This window comes from Lagopus muta, chromosome 4, assembly GCF_023343835.1.
Source record: "Lagopus muta isolate bLagMut1 chromosome 4, bLagMut1 primary, whole genome shotgun sequence".
Classification (NCBI taxonomy): Eukaryota; Metazoa; Chordata; class Aves; order Galliformes; family Phasianidae; genus Lagopus; species Lagopus muta.
In genome coordinates this window covers 67,188,687-67,208,499 of record NC_064436.1, presented here as the reverse complement: position 1 = coordinate 67,208,499, position 19,813 = coordinate 67,188,687, and the positions used below count along the sequence as shown (strand labels likewise).

The 19,813-nt window shown below is 35.9% G+C and overlaps 1 long non-coding RNA gene across 1 annotated transcript; it reads left to right on the top strand.

Moving 5' to 3' along the window:
- The first annotated feature begins 11,109 nt into the window (after positions 1-11,109).
- LOC125692085 (uncharacterized) lies at positions 11,110-17,776 on the top strand. The gene is made up of 3 exons (XR_007376443.1): positions 11,110-11,309; positions 12,289-12,629; positions 16,300-17,776. It is a non-coding gene; the product is annotated as an uncharacterized LOC125692085 (long non-coding RNA).
- Positions 17,777-19,813: the final 2,037 nt, after the last annotated feature.

Here is a 19,813-nt window from a genome sequence, read left to right as displayed (position 1 = left end):
TGATTTCTCCAGTGATCTTCCATAGGGAGCTCTGAATATTACCTCAGACTAAGCTTTTGGGAAAATGAGGCTACGCTTCAGAGTGCTTATTTTTACAGATTTAATTAGTAATTCTATGTTTTTGTACAGTGTTTCAGAATTCCAGAGAAAATCAGTTGTTCACAGTTTTATGGATGGGCCACTAACTGAGGTTTAAAAAGCCAAAATTCACATTCTACCAGAGATTCAATATGTGACAACTGAAAATACAATTAATTTCTGACATTGAGAGGAATAAAACCTGTACGTAATTCTTGGTTGAGTTGTATCTTTTCAAAATAGATGAATGGAATTGTGTTTGTTGAAAATATAAAACCATGGATTTCAAATCCTCACATCCTTAAAGCATCATCATGATGCTACCAATGAACTGCATGTTCAAGTTCACTCTAGTGTTGTCTCACAAGCTGTTGCATCTGTATCTCTTTTGAGACCAACTTGGAAATATCCAAAGTAGTTTTACTTTGTCACTTTTCTCAGAATTAAATCCCAATTCAATACCAGAATATTAAACAGCCGACTTCTACAAATCAACATAAATATCCTCTATAGGTTACTCTGATAGTTTTGCACTTAGAGGGAGTATGTGTGAAGATCTAGAGGGCGACCACCTCTAACAACAGGCTTGAATAATGGCATGATAAAAACAAAAATAATTCAGTGATGATATATCAGAAGGAAATGCATGTAGGAGAAGCTCATTGGACTGCTGGCAACATGCAACTTATGTCACCTACCCAGTGCACTAAAAAGTTGTGACAATTCTTCTCCTGTCTTGCACTAACTTTTTCTCAGCCTTAGGTCAGGACTGGCATTTGAAATAGTTGCAAAACCTTTGTCCTTTTATTTTCCTCATCAGCTGAATCAGATGTACAGCCACTAACCAGATTAGAGAAACATATATCCTGTTTCAAACATAAAAAATCTCTGAAGACAGCAGTATTTCATAGACTTTGTCACGTGAATCCTAAGCCTTTGCAGATTTCTTACACTTTCAGTTACTGGTGTTCTAAATAATAATCTTTTCTTCTACTCTCCCCTTCCTCCCTTCTCCCCCCCAAAAAAGAAAAAAAAATATCCATTCACTGTAAGTGGGCTAAGTGCTATTTATCTAAAAGCCTCTGGCAGCTAAAGGCTAGATTAATCTTCCAGCCCAAATCAAATCATGTCAAATCAAATCAGTTTCCTTGTATAATCTGATTTGTGAGGGAAAGTCAACTTCTTTCCCTTTGTATGACCTATGATAACAATGTGGAGAGGGAAACTTGGCATCTCTGTGTGATGCAGATTCTGAAATGGTCGAAATCATGACAGATTCTTCTTTTTCCTAAAACAATTTCAATCAGCTGAAGATAAACCTGAACTCTTTAATGCATTTCATAAAACACAAATTTGGAAAGGAAGAAGCCAAAAAATTATCTTCCTATTTTATTGCTTTTTCTTATAGTGAGGTTTGCAGCTGGCCTCCATAAGAGTGGCAACGTCATATGTCTCTAAATATATAATCTTGTATTTAGTTTCTATACTGTTTTATATCTTTCATTTTGTAAACTTTATGCATAAGAGAACCCATGCAAATCTTCATTTATAAATGGAAAATCAGTAAGAGGCCTGTGGAAATTACAATAAACAACAAATTTGCCTGTAGATATATATTGACTTCATGGCATGACTAAATTATATAAATCACCTTTCTATCTTTCATGCTTTTGAATCAGTCTTCAGTCACTTTGGTTTAAATTTCCATTTGCAGAATAATGCTTTTTAGCAGTGACAATTGCCAATGATATTTTTGTGCTCAAGCAAATTAATTCATTTTTCCTAAGCAAGTCACCAAGTACAAGCCTTCCAGTGATAATTTACATTCTGATTCTAGTGTGGTTTCTGTGGTATAAAAATTTGTTAATAATAATTCTGTTATTCGGAACATAGAGTTGCTGATCCAGTCTACACTCTGTTCTTCAGTATTACTGACCTTGAGCCAGTGATATTAGAATATCGTTAGAGTAAATTACAGTCACAGACAGGAGTGTGTGACAAAGCATCAGTTTAATAAAAATGAGAGAACCACAGAACATTTTGCTTAGGTAGTTATTCATACAATATTTTGGTTTTCCTTTTCCTTCCTTTCCCTTTCCTAATTTCTCTTCTCCCTTCTTTCTCTTTTCACTTTTTTCTCATTTTTCTCATTTTTCTTTTTTTCCTCGTTTCTCTTCCTTTCCCTTCCCTTCTCTCATCCCTTCCCTTTTCCTAATTTATGTTCTGTTTTTTATTCTTAAGGACGTAGTTAATTCTGTATCAGTAACAAACTAGCCCTAAGTTGCTTTACATTTAGCATTAATTTCATGTCATATGTCATAGCCTTTCTGGCAGGAAGCTAAATTGGCTATTTCATTCTAAGTGAACTTTTTTTTCTTTTTTAATATATTCACCACCTTTGACAAGGAATGATAGTCCAGTCAGTAGATTACTGTCTGTATGCTTTGTCAAATTCACTGTTTTGCAACATGACTTCTGTGAGCAGAACAGCTTAATCATAAAAGGGAGTTACTTAGGGTTGAATCTATAAAGGAAATTAAAGTGTCAAGTCTGACTCCAGCATTCAAGGCATAATACCAAAAATGAAATATCCAGTCCTCCCTATAACATTCCCTTCCTGTGTTTCCTAAAATGATTATCTGTAGGCAATATAACCTGTGATGCAGAGGTTCTCCAGGAGACTAGGATGTACTTCAAAGTACCTACAAGTTGTTATTCTTTATAAAACTAATATTTTTGCATCTGCCATATGCCCAATCCCTGTCAGAATCAGAAACTGAGATTTTTTTATCCCTCTGTCATTAGTTCCAGGAGTAATGGGAATGAAATTTCACTCATGATGTGAATTTACTGATTTTTTACTGCTAAAGGTTTTCAGTTTACTAACACACACCACCTTCAGGTTTCTTTTTATCATCAGTAAGCTATTCCTGTGCATTGGGAAGTAGATAAGTTTGAATTTCCCTTTTTGAAATCCTTTAACTTTGTACATAATAACTGAAGTTTCTTTAAGTTATCAAGTGAATAGTACTAGTATGACTGTGTAGTCTAATGGTTGGGGTATCTAGCTTGGAAAGGAAGATGAAGGATGCACCACATTTCAGTGCATGTTGAATTACTTTATCTAAAGTATGTTGTAAGAGTTCTCTCTGCATGATTTAGACAACACTTAACTAATATTTTTACTGGAAAGATATCTCTTGACTGAGTTATTATCTGTGTATTCTTAAGTGCCTTTCATGAACAAAATCTCCATGATTTAAAAAAGTATCAGTTATGAAAATAGGACTTAAAATATCAAGAACAGAGTGATTTCTGTTCAGTTTTTCTCATAGATGGGCCTTTGGACAGCAGCATTAGAACATATGTGACTGCCATTCAGCATTTTCCTCTGCCCTCCAAATTGTTAGTTTGATTTCTAAACTTGCACAATGCAATTAAAAAAAAATAAAAATTACTTAATTTAAAATATAAAATCCCACATATTAAACGTCAAATTCTTTAGATTATTTTACCATAAGACAGGTGAGCTGGCAGAGCTGGAAATTACACTAACATGTGGCACTGGAATACCACTGAAAACATCTAAACTTTTCTGTTCTGGCTGACTTGTCCTCTGGGATATTTCAGCTGGAGCCACGAATCTATGAAAATAATGTCTCTACCTCAGAGAACAGTCTGTACATACTCTGTTTAGCCATTAGTTTCCCTGGAAACTTAGCAGAGACACCAGAGCAAAGTGCTTCCACTATGAAGTACTGTGCAGGGGCTGAAATTCCTGCTGTCTGCACAGTACTTGCCATCTGTAGGTTAGTACTGGGCTTCATTTGGAAGCTCCATCTGCTTTCCTGCTTTTGATGACTCATATCTACGCATAGCTCTATATTTTTAACAGTAAGGTTTCCAGCTGGAGATCACCAACTGAAAAAAAAGAAATTAAAAAAAAAGATAGAATGCATGGTTGATATATACATTCTGATTTATAAGAGCAACCGTTGCAAAGGGACTGATGAACTACCTGGAGAGCAAAAGCAGTCACTACATTGCTCAGACATTTCTGTTCTGCATCATTCCCAGCTTCTCTACCTTCCAACTGTACTGCTGAATCATAGAATCATAGAATTGTTCAAGTTGGAATCTCCATCTCTTTCTGAAGCAATTGTTAACTACTTTCCCCCTTCCTGCAAGGCTTCTGGCTTTGCATGTTATGTATTTTCTACTGCATTACTTTATGTGATGGTCTTACAGCATGACTCTTGGCGTCACCTCATAGCAAACACTTTTATAATAATTGCTGTTGTTTCTTTTCTAATCTTTCTATTGTTGATCTATCTAGCTCTAATTTTGATCTTTTCAGTACGATCAGCTATTAATGTCAGGAAAATTCCTACGTAATACTGAGATAATGATGAGAAGGGTAATAAAGGTGATTCAAAATGAAGGTATCAAGTGTAATCCTGTTTCAGTTTTCACTTTTAAAAGTACCTACGGACTTTCATGAGAATAGGCTCTGAATCATGTAACACATAGGTCCACAAGAAATCCTGGAACATTAGGTTAGATTTTTTCTTACACATTTGCAAAAAAGAGAATAGTTCCCATCTATTCTCTACAGGGAAAATACCTGCACTTAATAATAATGACAACAATATTTTTTAAGAAATCAAGAAAGCCAGATAACAGTAATTCCTTAAGTTTTTCCAGGTTTCTGCTGTTCATTTTTATTTTGTGTACAGATAGAAACAAGTGGATTCTCTTCCTATTAGTTACAATAATTATTCACCTCTTCAAACCTGGTAGAGTATCTGTTGAAGCAGCACATACACTATACAGATGTGAAGTGACTAGCACAAATAGGTCTGACTGGAACCTAGTGAGAAATGTGATCCCACAAAAGCCCCCCAATCTAAATAAATTAACACAATTAAGGCTCATCTAACACTCCTCAGGACCCAACGTCAAAGCAGATAAGCAGCATTCCGGCAGAGCATGCATGTGTAATCAAATAGAGAGATGTGGTTATGCTTTGGCTGCAATGTCAGAATCATCATTTTGCTTTAGATGCTTAGATTTCTTATACCTCTGCCTCCAGCTCAATAATTTATCCATCACACATTTAGAAGAACACAAAATATACAGAGAAAAGTAGTGAACAGAAACTAGCGCAGCTCTACACAATGGGAATTTAAACACTAAAATAAAACAAATGGTATTTAAAAGCTGCTAAGAAATATAACTGTAATTCAGTTAGACAGACATTAGTAATGAAATATTAATAGGATACTCCATTTGAATCTCCTGTTCTGTCGCAATGGCTCCTGAAATGTTTTCCACAAAGTTTTTTAATGATGCTATAAAATGCAGCTACTTCTCAGATAAATATCCATCAGAAACTAATAACAAATTCATCACATAGAAGCTCAATAAGAAGAATCTGCCACCTAACATCATGTATGGAAACTTCTGAATCAGAGCCTGAACCTCTAATTGATCACCTGAGGAGAGCAATGAGTCAGCTCTAGAAACACAGGTAAAGGCAATTCACCTGTGCTGCTGGAAGGGGTGAAGCCTGGCTCCACCTCTCCTAGACCCCGTTAAAGAGCTGAGTACCAGTAGGGAAGGATCTCCTTTCAGACGTTTCTCCTTTTGGAGTTTTCCAGTGAGCTTCGGATAAGGGTAAGCCCTCTGTCTATTCTTTTTGGTGTAATAACCTGCTTAACCAAACTATCTTGTATATTTCTTAATTATAATACCTGTATATTCATTGATTATACCCATCATAAAATGGAACAAGAACACCCAGGATGTTTCTAAACCTTCCTCATGTAATTGTTAAGATCTGCCGAAAATACGTATATTATGGTAAAAGTCCAAGATCATATAATTATTACATCTTGTTTTCTCATTATTATTCCTTGTATGATGCCAGCTTAAACTCATAACCAAGTATTATAATCTCAATGAGACCCTTAAAATCCTTCAAGGTGAGCTTTGCAATGTAGTTCTACAGGACATAAATTTAAACATGTTCTTGCTTGTTTAAGGGATGCACGTATGAGTCTACTGGATGTAATACATCGTGCTCTTGTGTTTGTCTGGTAAACCTCGTTTCAGATCTTTCAGGAAAATATATTTCTTTATCATTTGTATCTAAGTCAAAGATGAGTCAAACAACTGTTTAACTGAAACTCTGGGGCTTAATTTTCCTTTCCTTCTATCCCTTCTGCTCTAAAAGTCTTTGAAGAGGTTTGAATTACATAAAGCAAGCTCAAGAAGAAAGGAGAGAAGGGCCTGATGTTCATCTGGTTGGCTGATTGGTTGAACTCTGTGATTTTTTTTGTTGGTCTTTTTTGTTGTGGTGGTAATTCAGTTTTGTTTTTCTAGTTGCAATAAATACTGCCTTTTTAGCAGCTCCAGTCTGGGGTCCTAATAGTGCCACATATTTTTCCTAACTTGGACTTACTAGAATAGCACAGAGAACCTTATCAAGTGTGTCAGTCATTACAATGATAAGCACTGAAGTAACCATAAAAATCAATAAATATTAGAGTCTGCTTGTGAAAGGCAGCTTGCTTTATACTCAGAGCCTATGAAAGTTGCCCCCTTTACAGTGGGGGAGTGGTGCAAGCATTTAAAATGCACTGCATGAGGAGCAGGATGGAAAAAAAGAGCATGCTTTTGTTATCAACAAGAAGGATGGTGTCAAAGAAATATTAGCAAAGAAACTATTTAAATTCTTTTAGATAACTCGAAGTAGTACTCACAGAAAAAAAGAGAATAAAAGCTACATGCAATAGGAAAATATGCAAAAAATAAGAATATAACTAACATCCATCAATCACCCTGCCATTGTCTTTACCTTTAAAATATCAAGGGATGTTTTAGTTTAGACAAATTTCATAGAGAAATTCTCACTACTTTATTCTCGAAGAAGCCATTTATGCCATGTATCAGTGGCCACCATTTCCTGTACTTTATATAAATTAACAAATTGGATTTACAATGTCAAGTGTTTAAGTTTGTAGTTTTTTTTTTTTAAATCTATACCTAGTTTAAAAAAAAAAATCAGGGAGAGGCTTGAAGTTTCCCTAAAGATTCCCTGAGATTAGGTGCAAAAAACTTGTGTAAAAGAACAAAGCTTTAAACCAATAATTTAAATTGCTACTAATGTCATTCATGATGTATTATTATATGCTGCTCTATTTTGTTGTTTCAGGTTTTATTTTAACAAATCTATGGCATTTTTCCATTTTAAAGGGCATTCTGTTAGCTGTATGGTATGAAGAAAGTAGTACTTCTTACATAGCTCTGCATTTTAAAAATTTAAAATCTACTTATAAAACATTTGCAGAATACCGAACAGCAATAGATATTTAACTGAGGGTGCCTCAGCAGTCCCAGAGCTGAAGATAGAGAGCTGTAAAAATTAGGAATTATGATTAAATCAGATCCAGATGTTGAATTGTCTAATGCTCCCCTTTAATGAAATCATTCATTGCAAATATAGCAATGGGTGTGATGACATATCATCTCAAAGAGTGGCTCTTTAGTGACCTAAGACTTCCTGGTTATGTGCCATATGATTTTAAAGGGGGTACATATGAGTAATGTATTCTGTAAAACAGAGTTCTCTTTATATCAGATACCATTTACCAGAGTTATCACTTAACACTGAGATTTAGTGCCATAATAACAATAATCCTCCAATCCTGAAGAAAAAAATTAATTTTCACACTTTTATTTCATACTTTTAAGTTAAATTACCATATTTAAAACGAAACTACCCTGTTTTTAGAGGATCAGATAAGTCCAGAATGGAAAAAATAATTTAATGCTACAAAGAAAGCAGGTATGTGGTGTTTGACCAGGTTTTTTTTTATGTCTTGGTGTATATGATTATTCAGTCTTTCTCTACTGGAAAGGGGGGGAAAAGGAAAAGAAAGAAAAGGGGAAAAAAAAACTCTAAGTAGTAAGAATTTGTATACAACATTAACAATGTTATTGCAGAAACAAAATTATGTGTTTTTCTGAATCATAAAATTATACAATCATTAAGGCTGGAAAAAATGTCTAAGATTATCTAGTTCAACCATCATTCCATCACTAGAGCATGTCCCTTGGAGCCACAATCCTGTAGGATTAGGAAAAAAAAAATGTCAGGAAAGAAAAAGATTATTTTTTCTTTTCCTTCTTCCTAAGTGCATTCCTGACCACTTTCAAAAATATCTTTTTAAACTTACGCATATTATTCCATGCCTCACCATGATTTCCCCTGGCAGACTGCAGTATCTCTGTCACTGTATTCCTCAGTTAATGCAGCACTCAGGTTGGCTGGAGTGTCATGCAATTGTGCTAGCTCTTAGCAGGTCTGTTTGGCACAAATTATACAGTTTGCAATGGACCTGTGCAACAGACCCACTAAGAGCTTCAATTCTGCTTTTAGTGAGATTTGTACAGAAATCTGTAAAGAAGACAGGAGTGAGTGCTAGGTAGTGACACAATTCTCAAAAGTAAATAATGTTTGCAGGTCACTTAACTTTTGCAATGAGTGTCTTCAGAAAGCTTAAACATAAGAACTTATTTTTCAGAATGTTTGTCTTTTTTTTTTTTTTTTTAAATTTATTTAGAAATCTATGAGATTTTGAACTTATGTACCTGAAACTCGTGAGCTGTTTGGCAGCTTGTCTAAGATTTATGAGATTTGCATGTCTCTCAGCACCAGGAAAGGGTTAATGTACAATAATTCTGATGTATTCTGAAATTAGAAGTTAGAAAGCTATAAACATAGAAATAAAATATACTGGCAAATATGTAAGGAATAAGAAGCATAACAGTGCATCCCAACAAAGGCTTGCATTCTGCATCTGATCAAAGTGATCTCTTCTTGGACTGAATTCAGGAAACAAATGCAAAAAAAAAAAACAAAAAAAAACAAACAAACAAAAAAAAAAAAACACCAAACAAAAAAAACCCTGAAATTTTAACCAAGCAACACCAGGAAATGAAAGTTCCAGGAGGAGAAGATGCACTCTGCAGTATTTAGTATCTTTTTGAGATGCATATTCATATATCGCTTATTCTCATGTCAATTAGGAGTAAATAATTGAAATCTGCAAGGAACAGATTTCTTCAAACAAGTCTGTGCCCCTACATATAATATTGTATTAGGCTGAGAATCCACACTGATTCCTGTTCAAAGCCATCTAGCGAACTTGATGTCTTCTAGAACATAAACATTAATTTTGTTAAACTCATTTTGGCATCTAGGCTTGGTGAGATCAAGTCATCTTTCATATACTGAAAGATCTGAAGGGTCAGGAAAAGAGCCCTGAAGTTAAACATTTTGGTGTGTTCCATGTCATAGGACAAGGGAAAATAGCCTTAAGTTGTGCCAGGGTAAGGTTAGGTTTGGTATCAGGAAAAACTTTACAGAAAGGATTGTTAAGCACTGGAATAGGCTCCCCAGGGAAGTTGTTGAGTCACCATCCCTGAATGTGTTTAAAAACCCATTTGGATGTGGCGCTCAGGGACATGATTTAGTTGAGGGTTGTTAGAGTTAGGGTAGTATGGTTAGGTTGCAGCTGGACTTGATCTTTAAGTCTTTTCCCATCTGAGCAATTCTATGATTCCACAGGTTTGCAATTCAATGTACTGAGTCTGGAAATTTCCTGTAATTCAATGGAGATGATGAGGTCAAACATTAAAGCAGAGGCAGATTGTTATATCCTTCTGGAATTTCTGAGTACAGCGTGCTGTATTCAGTAAACAATGAAATAAATAAACCCAGAGAAAGATCTCCCTTTCAATTCAGAAAATATAAAAATATCAGAGCCTAATATTTCCTGTGTTAAGCTATTTTAATGGTATCAAGGGAAGTGAGTGTGTTCAGCTTTGCTGAGAAGAAACAAGGAAAAATTCTGAGAAGAAATGAGATGTTAAATAGTTACTCATCATTGCTTGCAGGAAGGTTTGGATTGTGAATGGGACAGCTACAATTCGCAGCACAGAACTTACATGAATAGAAATTGGTGGAAGCTGGCACAGATAAAACATGGGTAACTAATTTAAATCTATTAAACTGAGTCATAAAACAATGTTATGCTTTGAGAAATTGAGTCTGAAGCTTGTCTGGCTTTGCAGGAGGTTGAGGATGCTTGGATCTTAAAATTCAAAAGTTAAATGTTTTGAATCTCAAGATATCTCTGAGAACTTGCCTGCATGTATCAAAAGTGACAATTCACTTAACATTTAAGCAATTATGGTGCTTTTTGTACTGAGGATTAGTTCTTTGCATTCCTACCTAGTTCTCCCATGACTCTATTCCCTGGGAAGTTACGGGCATGTCCAAGAGTGATGGGTTCGCTTCCCACTCTCTGCTTCTCAGATCATGTCTACCAGTACCTCTTTCTTTTCATGCTTGCCACTAGCCACAGGCAAATTGATTCTTTCACTTTAATGAGAAAAATACCTCTGTTCTAAGATATGAAAGTGAATTGGAGAGTGATTGTCTGAAGTGCTGATTCATTTGAAGTTTTTGCCTTCACAGAACTTCTGTACTGTGTGTGAAATGCACCTGACTCCACTTTAAACATTATGTAAGCTTAAATAGCTTTTACTGAAAAGGGGAAAGATTACAGTTTTTTTATAAACTTGGAAACACTTATGTAAGAAACACATATAAATATTGTGTGTATATTGATATGAAAGAGTGCTTAAAGCTGTGATTTTAGATTTTTTCTTTCCACACTCTCTAGCTGTAAGTTAAAGCTCTTATTCAGTAGGGCTTTACTATGAAATGAAAAAGCACACTGTCTTTATTTTTAATCTGAGGCTTCCATCTCTGAGTTTTGTTCTATATTTGTACTTTTATCTTGGCTGCTGCTGAATGTAAACTTCAGAGCATGTCTCTCATTTTTCCATTAATACAAGGAACCTTTCTTATTGTGATCTTGCTGTTAATTTGTAATGCCTGATGGAATAATAAGCAAAAACTCTAGAACTTATTTGCAAATTAATCTTTTACAGGAGTTGAGAGAGACTTCAAAGAATTTCCTTTTGTATACTTCAGTTCACTCTCGTTTCAAAACAAGAAGCTGACTTGTACTGTTGCTGCCTTTAATGCCTATTTGTGTAAACAAGTCAGTTTTGTATGCTATACTTGGAGGAAAAAATATCATGTTGAATAACAGTTTGTATTTACTATAACAGAAACTCATATAGGATTTTCCCAGGTAAGTAGAAATAGGACAAGAAGTAATGGCTTTATGTTGCACTAGGGAAGCTTCAGGTTAGATATTAGGAAGCATTTCTTCTCCCAAAGTGTGGTCAGGCATTGGCACAGGCTGTACAGGGAGATGGTAGAGTCCCCATCCCTGGAGGTGTTCAAGAAGAGGGTAGATGTGGCACTAAGGGGCAGTCAGTGGATATGGTGAGGATAGGTTGACAGTTGGAGCAGATGATCTTAGAGGGCTTTTCCAACCTTAACAATTATATGGTTCTATGATTATGATTCTCAAAGTGAATGGCTTCAAGCTGCGCCAGGGAAGATTCAGGCTGGATGTTAGGAAATCCTACTTCTCTGAAAGAGAAGGCACTGGAATGGGCTGCCCAGGGAGGTGCTGGAGTCACTGACCTTGGAGGTGTTCAATGAATGTTTGAATGTCGTGATGAGGGCCATGGTTTAGTGAGAGCTATTGGTGATCAGCAGATTGTTGGACTGGGTGATCCTGTGGGTCTCTTCCAACCTTGGCGATTCTGTGATTCTATGATAATATATGGCACATGCTACACACTTCCAACATTTCACTTATTCACAGAGTAGAACTGAGGCCAGCTTCTCTTGAAATATACATATACCTGCTATCATTTATTTATATATAGCACTATATCTCTTATACATTCTTGTATACACCTGAACTTGGTGTGCACAACAGGGAAGCCTTCAGGTTGTTGCAGTTGATGCTTAACAGTGGATAGGTACTTGGATGTTACCAAAATGAAATTAGCAACTGTAGGTGGTAATTGAACTAATTAGACTCAGTGATATTAATGAGGAAATCTAGGAAGTACTAATCGCAATTCAAATGAAAGTCCATGTTTCCAACAATGTTTTTGTTAACTCCCAAACTGCTGAATATAATCATTAAATGCTGAATCTGAAATATTTCCTTAGATTTTCTTGAATGCATTATTTTGGTCTTTTAACTGCAGATATCTATTCAGCCAACAGAAACTTGTAATCCTTACAATCACCCTGGACTGTACTTTTCTTTGCCACTATTGCCATGAGTCTGGTCATACAGCACAGGATCTGTGGGAGAACTAGGATACCTGGATTTATTCCTCCGTATTCATATGCAGTAGTGTTTGCATGGAGATTGTAGCAAGGTATGCCTCAGACACATCAAGGGAATCTGGAGTAAAGGAGGAAACTGGCTCTGGGAGATGAAGCTGAATTCCCATTCATTGGAACTACCTGCTGGGATTTATTGGTCTAAGGGGAGTAAACAGCAATATTTGTCTGAGGAACTGCACTTGCAAACTTGTTGAGGGTAAGCTGTCAAAACGTAATTCACATTACTTTATTTTTTTTTCCTCACTGAATCTCTTCTGTGTGATAAGGCGAGGGCAAATTTGCATTTTTCATTAGTTCATTTTCATGTAGCATCATGCACTTAGGAATGACCTTCAAGTATAATATTCTGTATCCAAGTAATTTCACTACGACATAAGAAAGAAAAAAAACTGCAGGCAGAAAGCATTAGCAGTATAAATTGTGGATAGGTGTCTTTTTTAACTTAAGAATAATTCCACTGCACCTGTTGTAGAGCTGACAGCACATGCAGGAAATCCCTCATGATATTAGGAACTCCGAACTTATTTTCCTCTACACGAGTCCTCCGTGCTCAAGTTTTAGACACGTTTTTTTCAGATGTATTATTTAGATCTGTTTCTTTAAGTACAGTTAGTAGAACATAGCTGCAAGAAACCTAGAAACAGGGCTTCTATGTATGTGACCACCAAGATTGTGAAGATAAGGTGTTGGATACTTGGCTAAAAACTTCAAGGATGTTAGTACAAGCTTCTCTTACTCCAAGCTTAGGCCTGTGTTGCTGCTTTGGTTTGTTTCACTTCTATTGAAATTAACTGTAGTCTGAATAAAAAGATCTTTTATTGGCATATAACAATTCCAATATGAAGGATACAGCATTAAAGATATTCTTTCAGGGAGGAAGAGTACTGGTAAATCAGTATCAGGATCATTAACTTGGCTAAGGGATCACTTTACACTCCATGTTCCTGCAGTGTAAAGAGGTCCAGTTGTGCAAGACAGACTTAAAACAGCTGATGTAAAACTGTGGAAAAAGTGAAGAAATACATTACAAACAGAATTCCAGAGCAATGTTTTTCTTTACTCACCCACAACTCATTACATTTAAAAAAAAAAAAAAAAAAAAAAAAAAACATATCTAGAAAAGCATTTTAGATGGGAAATAAAACATGTAGCCAACAAAGCCTCATATTATTACTCATAAACTTCCTGATAATCAGCATTTCTCTTGCCATTCTACAAGGTAAAATTATTTTCACACGGAATGCTGTCAATGTCAAAACACTATTATCACCTAAGCATGCAATTTAATTACACCTCATACAAAAAAAAAAAATACTTTGCTGTTTTAAATACACTGCTCATATGTGTTTGTCCTAGGTTTTATTTTTTTTTTTTTTACTTCTAAATGGCTTTATAATACTTTGAATGCAACCCTTCCTTCATAATATTTGTTGTGAGTCAATCTACCTATTAGGCTGATGTGGATTCTGTTTACTACAGTGGAGGAAAACCACTATTTTCAGACAGAATTAGTGTTTCCAGTTTAGTTTTAAGCTGACTGTAAATGACCTCAATAGGATATGGGTGAAGGGCACTTAGACTTCAGTAATTCATTATAATTCTACTAAAACTAGACCATTATCTTGCTTATGTCACCTCCCTTCCCCTTGGCTTTTAGCTTTTTCATATTGCGTATGACTTAGAGGATGGAAATATTGTAAATCTTGCTATTTCTCAGAAGGCTTAAATCAGTAGGCTATAAAGCAAAAGCTGAAAATTGCCCTGTATACTATCAAAGCAGGAGCATAGGACTGCAAAAATCCCCCTGGGTTATTAATTTCAATCCCTTCCTATCATATTCAATTAACTATGTCTCTAAGACCTTGCATTCAAAGTACAGGACAAGAGAAACAAACAACAAATGCAAACCAGAAATTATTTATTTATCATAAATAAACAATGGATGTTCATCAGAGTATTCAGATGTTATATCAGTGCACTGTCAGTGTACTCACAATCTTCACTTTGTAGTTAAAACAGCAAACTATTTCTCATCCTCAAATCAAAGGAGGATGAACTATTTGTCTATTATATCAATCCTAACGTTTTCCATATACTTTTGGCATTTGCAACTGAAAATTTCATTGTAATATGTCCAGACCTGGGACAGCACGTTATGTATTCCAAAGGTTCAGACCAAATGAGGCCAAGATCCTGGGTATATTAATAACAGACCTACCACCAAAAATCCCATGTGCATCGTTATAAAATCATCCTTCAAGCTGCCTCATTCAACTTTTAATAGGCAGAACAGAGCCTAGCAATTAATGTCACTATCTGTTATTTTCTCTGTAAATGATGTGGGTTGCTTTGTTTTGTTGCTAGGTTTTTGTGGGTTTTTTTTGTTTTTTTTTTTTTTCACCAAATTGTTTCTGCTTTGCAGTAATGTTTCATTAATATATAGACCCCTTTTCATGGGAGAAAGTTGAACTAAATTCCTCCTAATATTAAGAAATGTTGTGATTATGTCCTGCATCTCTTAAGAAAAATGCATGAAGAAATTCCCATTACCACTTTGCCTAAAACTAGAGCTATGCATGTAAACAAAGCTGACAGCCTTTTTAAAAAGGCATGGGATGCTCTGATGGATCATATTCATCTGGTTTTTGTTTTTGTTTTTTTTTGTCTGAAGGGTAGTCTAATTTCTTCATCTAAACTGTACCTACTATCAACAGGCACCTCCATACAGTCTGCAGACCAAATTGCTTTTCTTCTCCCTTGCCTGGCAAGATAAAAGAAACATTTTCTATTTGTGCCATGATTTGAATGTGATTTTTGCGTTGTTTATGGCATGCATTGCTTAGCTAAGTTATCATGTGTTAATATGCAGGGTGAACTGCACTCAATGAGACTGCAGTTTTAAAGTTTAAGAATACTTAGATGTATCTACTCATTATTTCTTCCTACTTCATCCTGTGATGAGAACCTGTGATTCTCTGGTAATATCATTATAGTAAAAACTTGATTTTCAACTTTTAGTATGAGCAGTAAGATATTAACTAAGTGTCGTTTCCTCACTTTATGAGGTTTCTGCCTTGGTGATTTACTTGAGCATTATTCTCATTTTAAAAGTTGCCTCTTTAAAAAATTCATTAGTCTCTGAGTTTTATCACCACAATATAGCTTTTGTATTACATAAGTACTTATAGAACCTGTTGTCTTTATCTAAGTACATTCACACACACAAAAATGCACTTCCGTCCTGGAAGAGAGGTGTAGAAAATTCATGAAGCTTGTTGCTCAGCAGAAGTGAGGGCACTCTACTTCTTTGTTGTCTCATAGGATCTACAGTCTTAACACTGTATGACTTCTGGGCTGAATTTGCTTCTGGTTGCATTTGAATAAACATCAGGAAATCAGCCCAGATGTTTGGAATGTATGTTAAAATTGCAAAGTGCAACATTTACCCAAATGAAATGGATGATTTATTTAGGATGAAAGTTATTTGTAATACTGTGAGAATGCATTCACACATGCTAAGAAATATATATGTATACATAGCCTGCAATTATTATGATTATTAATTATTGTATTATTTATTGATCATACTAGTAACATGGAAGAAAAATCTGTCAGATTTTTTGTAGTAGAAAAAGCAACCATATATAACTTCTCTTAAGAATAAACACAATAGTCTTGTATTTTCTGTTTCTTTCTCAAAGGGAAGAAGTGGCCAAGCAAAAGTATCAACTTTTCACAACTTTTATATGCACAGCCTAATGGTAATTAGACACTCTATCTCTAGATACAGAAAGTTATGTTACATATGAAAACCTACTTAAGTTCTGAGAGACGCTAATGTTATGTCCTTTCCTTTCCCCTTGCAGGGCTGGGCTCATCCATTCCTCTCCATGGAAGCATGAGCGTGCTGCAGGAGACGTCTCTCTCAGAAAACTGTGGCTGTGTTGGAACAGAGGTGATATGTCACACAGCACCATCTTTGAGGAATGAGGTTGGTTGACAAGATAGGATCCACACAATAAAGCAGAGCAAGGTGATGTTTGCCAACAGGATGCTCAGCTGAGAGAGGTGAGGTTTAGACACAAATGTGAGGTACTCCGGCTGTAGTGAGAAGTAGAGGATTGAGAGAGGTTGAAGCAACAAAAACCTCAAGAATGACAAAACTGGGTATAAAGAACCCAAAGAGTTTGCCACAAATGTTTATACAGCAAAAAGAAGGAAGAGCCAGAGCTCTACAAGTGGTGTCTGAGATCTGATACTGTTCATATTACTGAAATGTGGGATGTCTTGTGCAAATGTTTGATGTATTAATATGAGCTCTTCAGAAACAAAACAAAAAACAGGCAAGGAAGAAAAGAATGATACCTATGTGGCAACAAAAAGATTGCCTTTGGAACAGATGACAGTTTGGTTGAGAATTGATTGGGAAAACCAAAAGCCTTCTTTAAACAACATGAGGAAGCTTTTACATCACAGATTCTTGTTCCTGGGAGATTTCAATGTCCCTAACTTCTGTCGGAAGGACAACAGTGAAGACACAAGCAGTTATGAAGATTTCAGGGATTAATTAGGGATAACTTCAAGTACAGTGTGCCAGCCAGGGATCAGTCATGGCTGGGTCACAAATAATTGCCTGAGAATGTGGTAGCTTTGGTGGATATCAGTCTTATAGCTTTGGTAAAAATAAGCCTGATGAAAACAAGACAATATGGCCTTGTTTTTAGTGAAATGACACTAGTGTTCCAACACTGAATTTATTCTGCAACTGAACCTAAATATTCTTAAGGTTGTCCAAAGAGACAGTTAACACAGATACACAGTCTTTACAGGTGTTAGATTTTTTACTTTCATAAGTGAGTTTTCAGGATTATCCATGACTTCAGAAGTAGACAACTATCTGTATATTGGCTTGCTTAGGATTTGTCTGCTGAGTGTGCTGAATTCCTTATTTAGATGATCTGTAAGCCCATTAATGGATAATTTAACTCCTAATGATCAAGGTCTAGGTATGAGGTATGGCTATTTGACCGCATTATGTGGTAAAGACAGTTAAAAACTTTTAGAGAGAAAACCTGAAAATAATGCAAGCAAATCAGAGGGAAAATAAAAGACAAAGTGAGGATTTATTCCTACTTTCATACAGAAATAGATTAAGTAAGTGCTGTCTCCTGCCTGTACTGAAACTCCAGTTATGTTATGTGTTCATCTAGTGGTTGGGAGGGCCACTTTATTTTTCAATTTTAAACTTGATTGTGAAAATGGACTTGTACTTGAAAGACTGCTGTAGGTAGGATGTTCCATTTTAGAAACTGAAACTATAGCAGACAATGTGTCAACCTCCTTCCTAAAGGTCTCACAGGGCCTGCCCATTTCAGAAATTCCTTTTATCTGTCATTGCACAATTAGCTAAGCAGCTCATTATGAAATCTTTCATTGTTATAAGGAGTAAAAGGTATTTTGTATATCTCTGCTGGAATCCAATACTTCTTATTTCATCCTATCATTACTCAGATTTCTGGCCAAGAAACAAGATGATTGGGGTTTTGAAGGCTATGATGTATAGTTCATATCCTCTCAGCATTCTCTGAAGACATTCCTTTATTACTGACTTTCTATATCAATTATCTTAACTCTTTTGATATAACTAATGCATTGAAAGCCTCTGGCTGACATTTTCTTAGTATTCTATTGATTTTTAACACCAAAAAAGCCCAGGATGGTTATCTAATCTGACATCCTGTATAGCACTGATTCTTTCACACCATTATTCTAGCATTAAGAGTACATGTAAAAGTATTTGCAAATTTAAGTGAACTATGAGTAAGCATAGAAGGTATCTGCTTCAGAACTACATTAGTAAATCCTCCTGGGTTTGGACTGCATGGTTGACATCATCTGTTACACATCTAGAGAGTTGTGCATACAGAAACACATTAAAAAAAAAAAAAGTTTGATGGATGGGGGAATCATGACGCTGGGTAGAGTTTGAAGTTAAGAGAGCAAGTCTGATTCACAGCTTCTGCAGGATTGGACTCCTCCCTGGACTATGAGTGAGGACAGTCCCAGACAGACACTGAAGTTACGTTCATTCCCTGTTGTATGCTGATTCTAGGATCTGAACTATGTATCTGTCCTGTCCCAGGGCAGAAACTGAAAGATGTTACTCTGTACCTTAATCACTATTATTGCAGGTTACAATTCTCAGACTGGGAAAAGTAGTTCATTTCCTGTTCTTGCCCTACTAGAGCCACCTGTAAAGGCTTTTTACCCAACCTGCTTTAAATTTCAAGCTAATACGAATTAGTCTCTTTATTTGCTCCTTATTTTGCAAACACTGGGGAATACATATACAAGTTAAGTTACTGTTACTCTGTTGTGCAGGCTCTAATCTGCTACTGTGACAGTGGAAGCTAGGAAGAGAGGGCATGGCTAGAAACAATCAAAGCATCATGCCATAAATACATTGCAAATCAGTTGTTAAGCACCTCACACATGCTTCTCCCAACCTCTAAGCACAGTCAGAGCCAGCTGTAACCCAATTAAACTCAACAGTTCACAGGTGTTCAGTAGAATGATTATAACACAAAAGCAGTGCTCTCTTTAGACTTCCTTAACATTTCTTTTACTGCTATTTAAATGTCATGCATGGAGGGGAAAAAAAATCCTAGTGCCTGAAGTTCTACAAAAGGAAGAAGTGCTTTCAGACATGCTTTGAGGATAATTTAAAAATCTGTAGAATATGGCCCTAACCCACGACTCTTTATGGAGACTGACTGCACAGTGTCTGTGATAGCAGAGCACATTTCACAGAAGAATCATAGCATTTGTCTGAACTAGTGCTCCAAGAGATTCCTCTGTCAAATGCTGGTTTTTTGTTTGTTTTTTTGTTTGTTTGTTTTTCCTTCTGATAGCCACTCTGTGCCAGGCACTGAAGATGCTTGAGTCCATTTCCTGGTTCTCCACTCTTACAGCTGTTCAAGCAAATTCAGACTGGTATTACTGGGGAAGGAGAGAGAGTTTTAATCCTGAACTCATCCTGTAGTTCCAGATCCTGGTCTGCACATAGAAAGGAAGTGAGAAGATTTTGCCTGGTTGCTGGTAGTCATTAGGTTAGCAAATGTTTGTCTTACTGCAAAGTAGTAGCTTGACTTTTCTATCCCTGTGTCCAGTCACACACTAAGACTATAACAGTTGCATGCTGGTATGCTACCTTTCAAATTTTAAAGTTATATATGAGAGTGAAGGAAGGAAAATCTAGGTTTCCTTTCCAGCTCTGACAAAGCTTCTACTTCTAATCTTTGGAAGGTATTCAAATGAGGATGGGAGAAACTTTCTAGCCTGAAGATAAGGACTTAAAAATCTGCATTTGGAGATGCATTA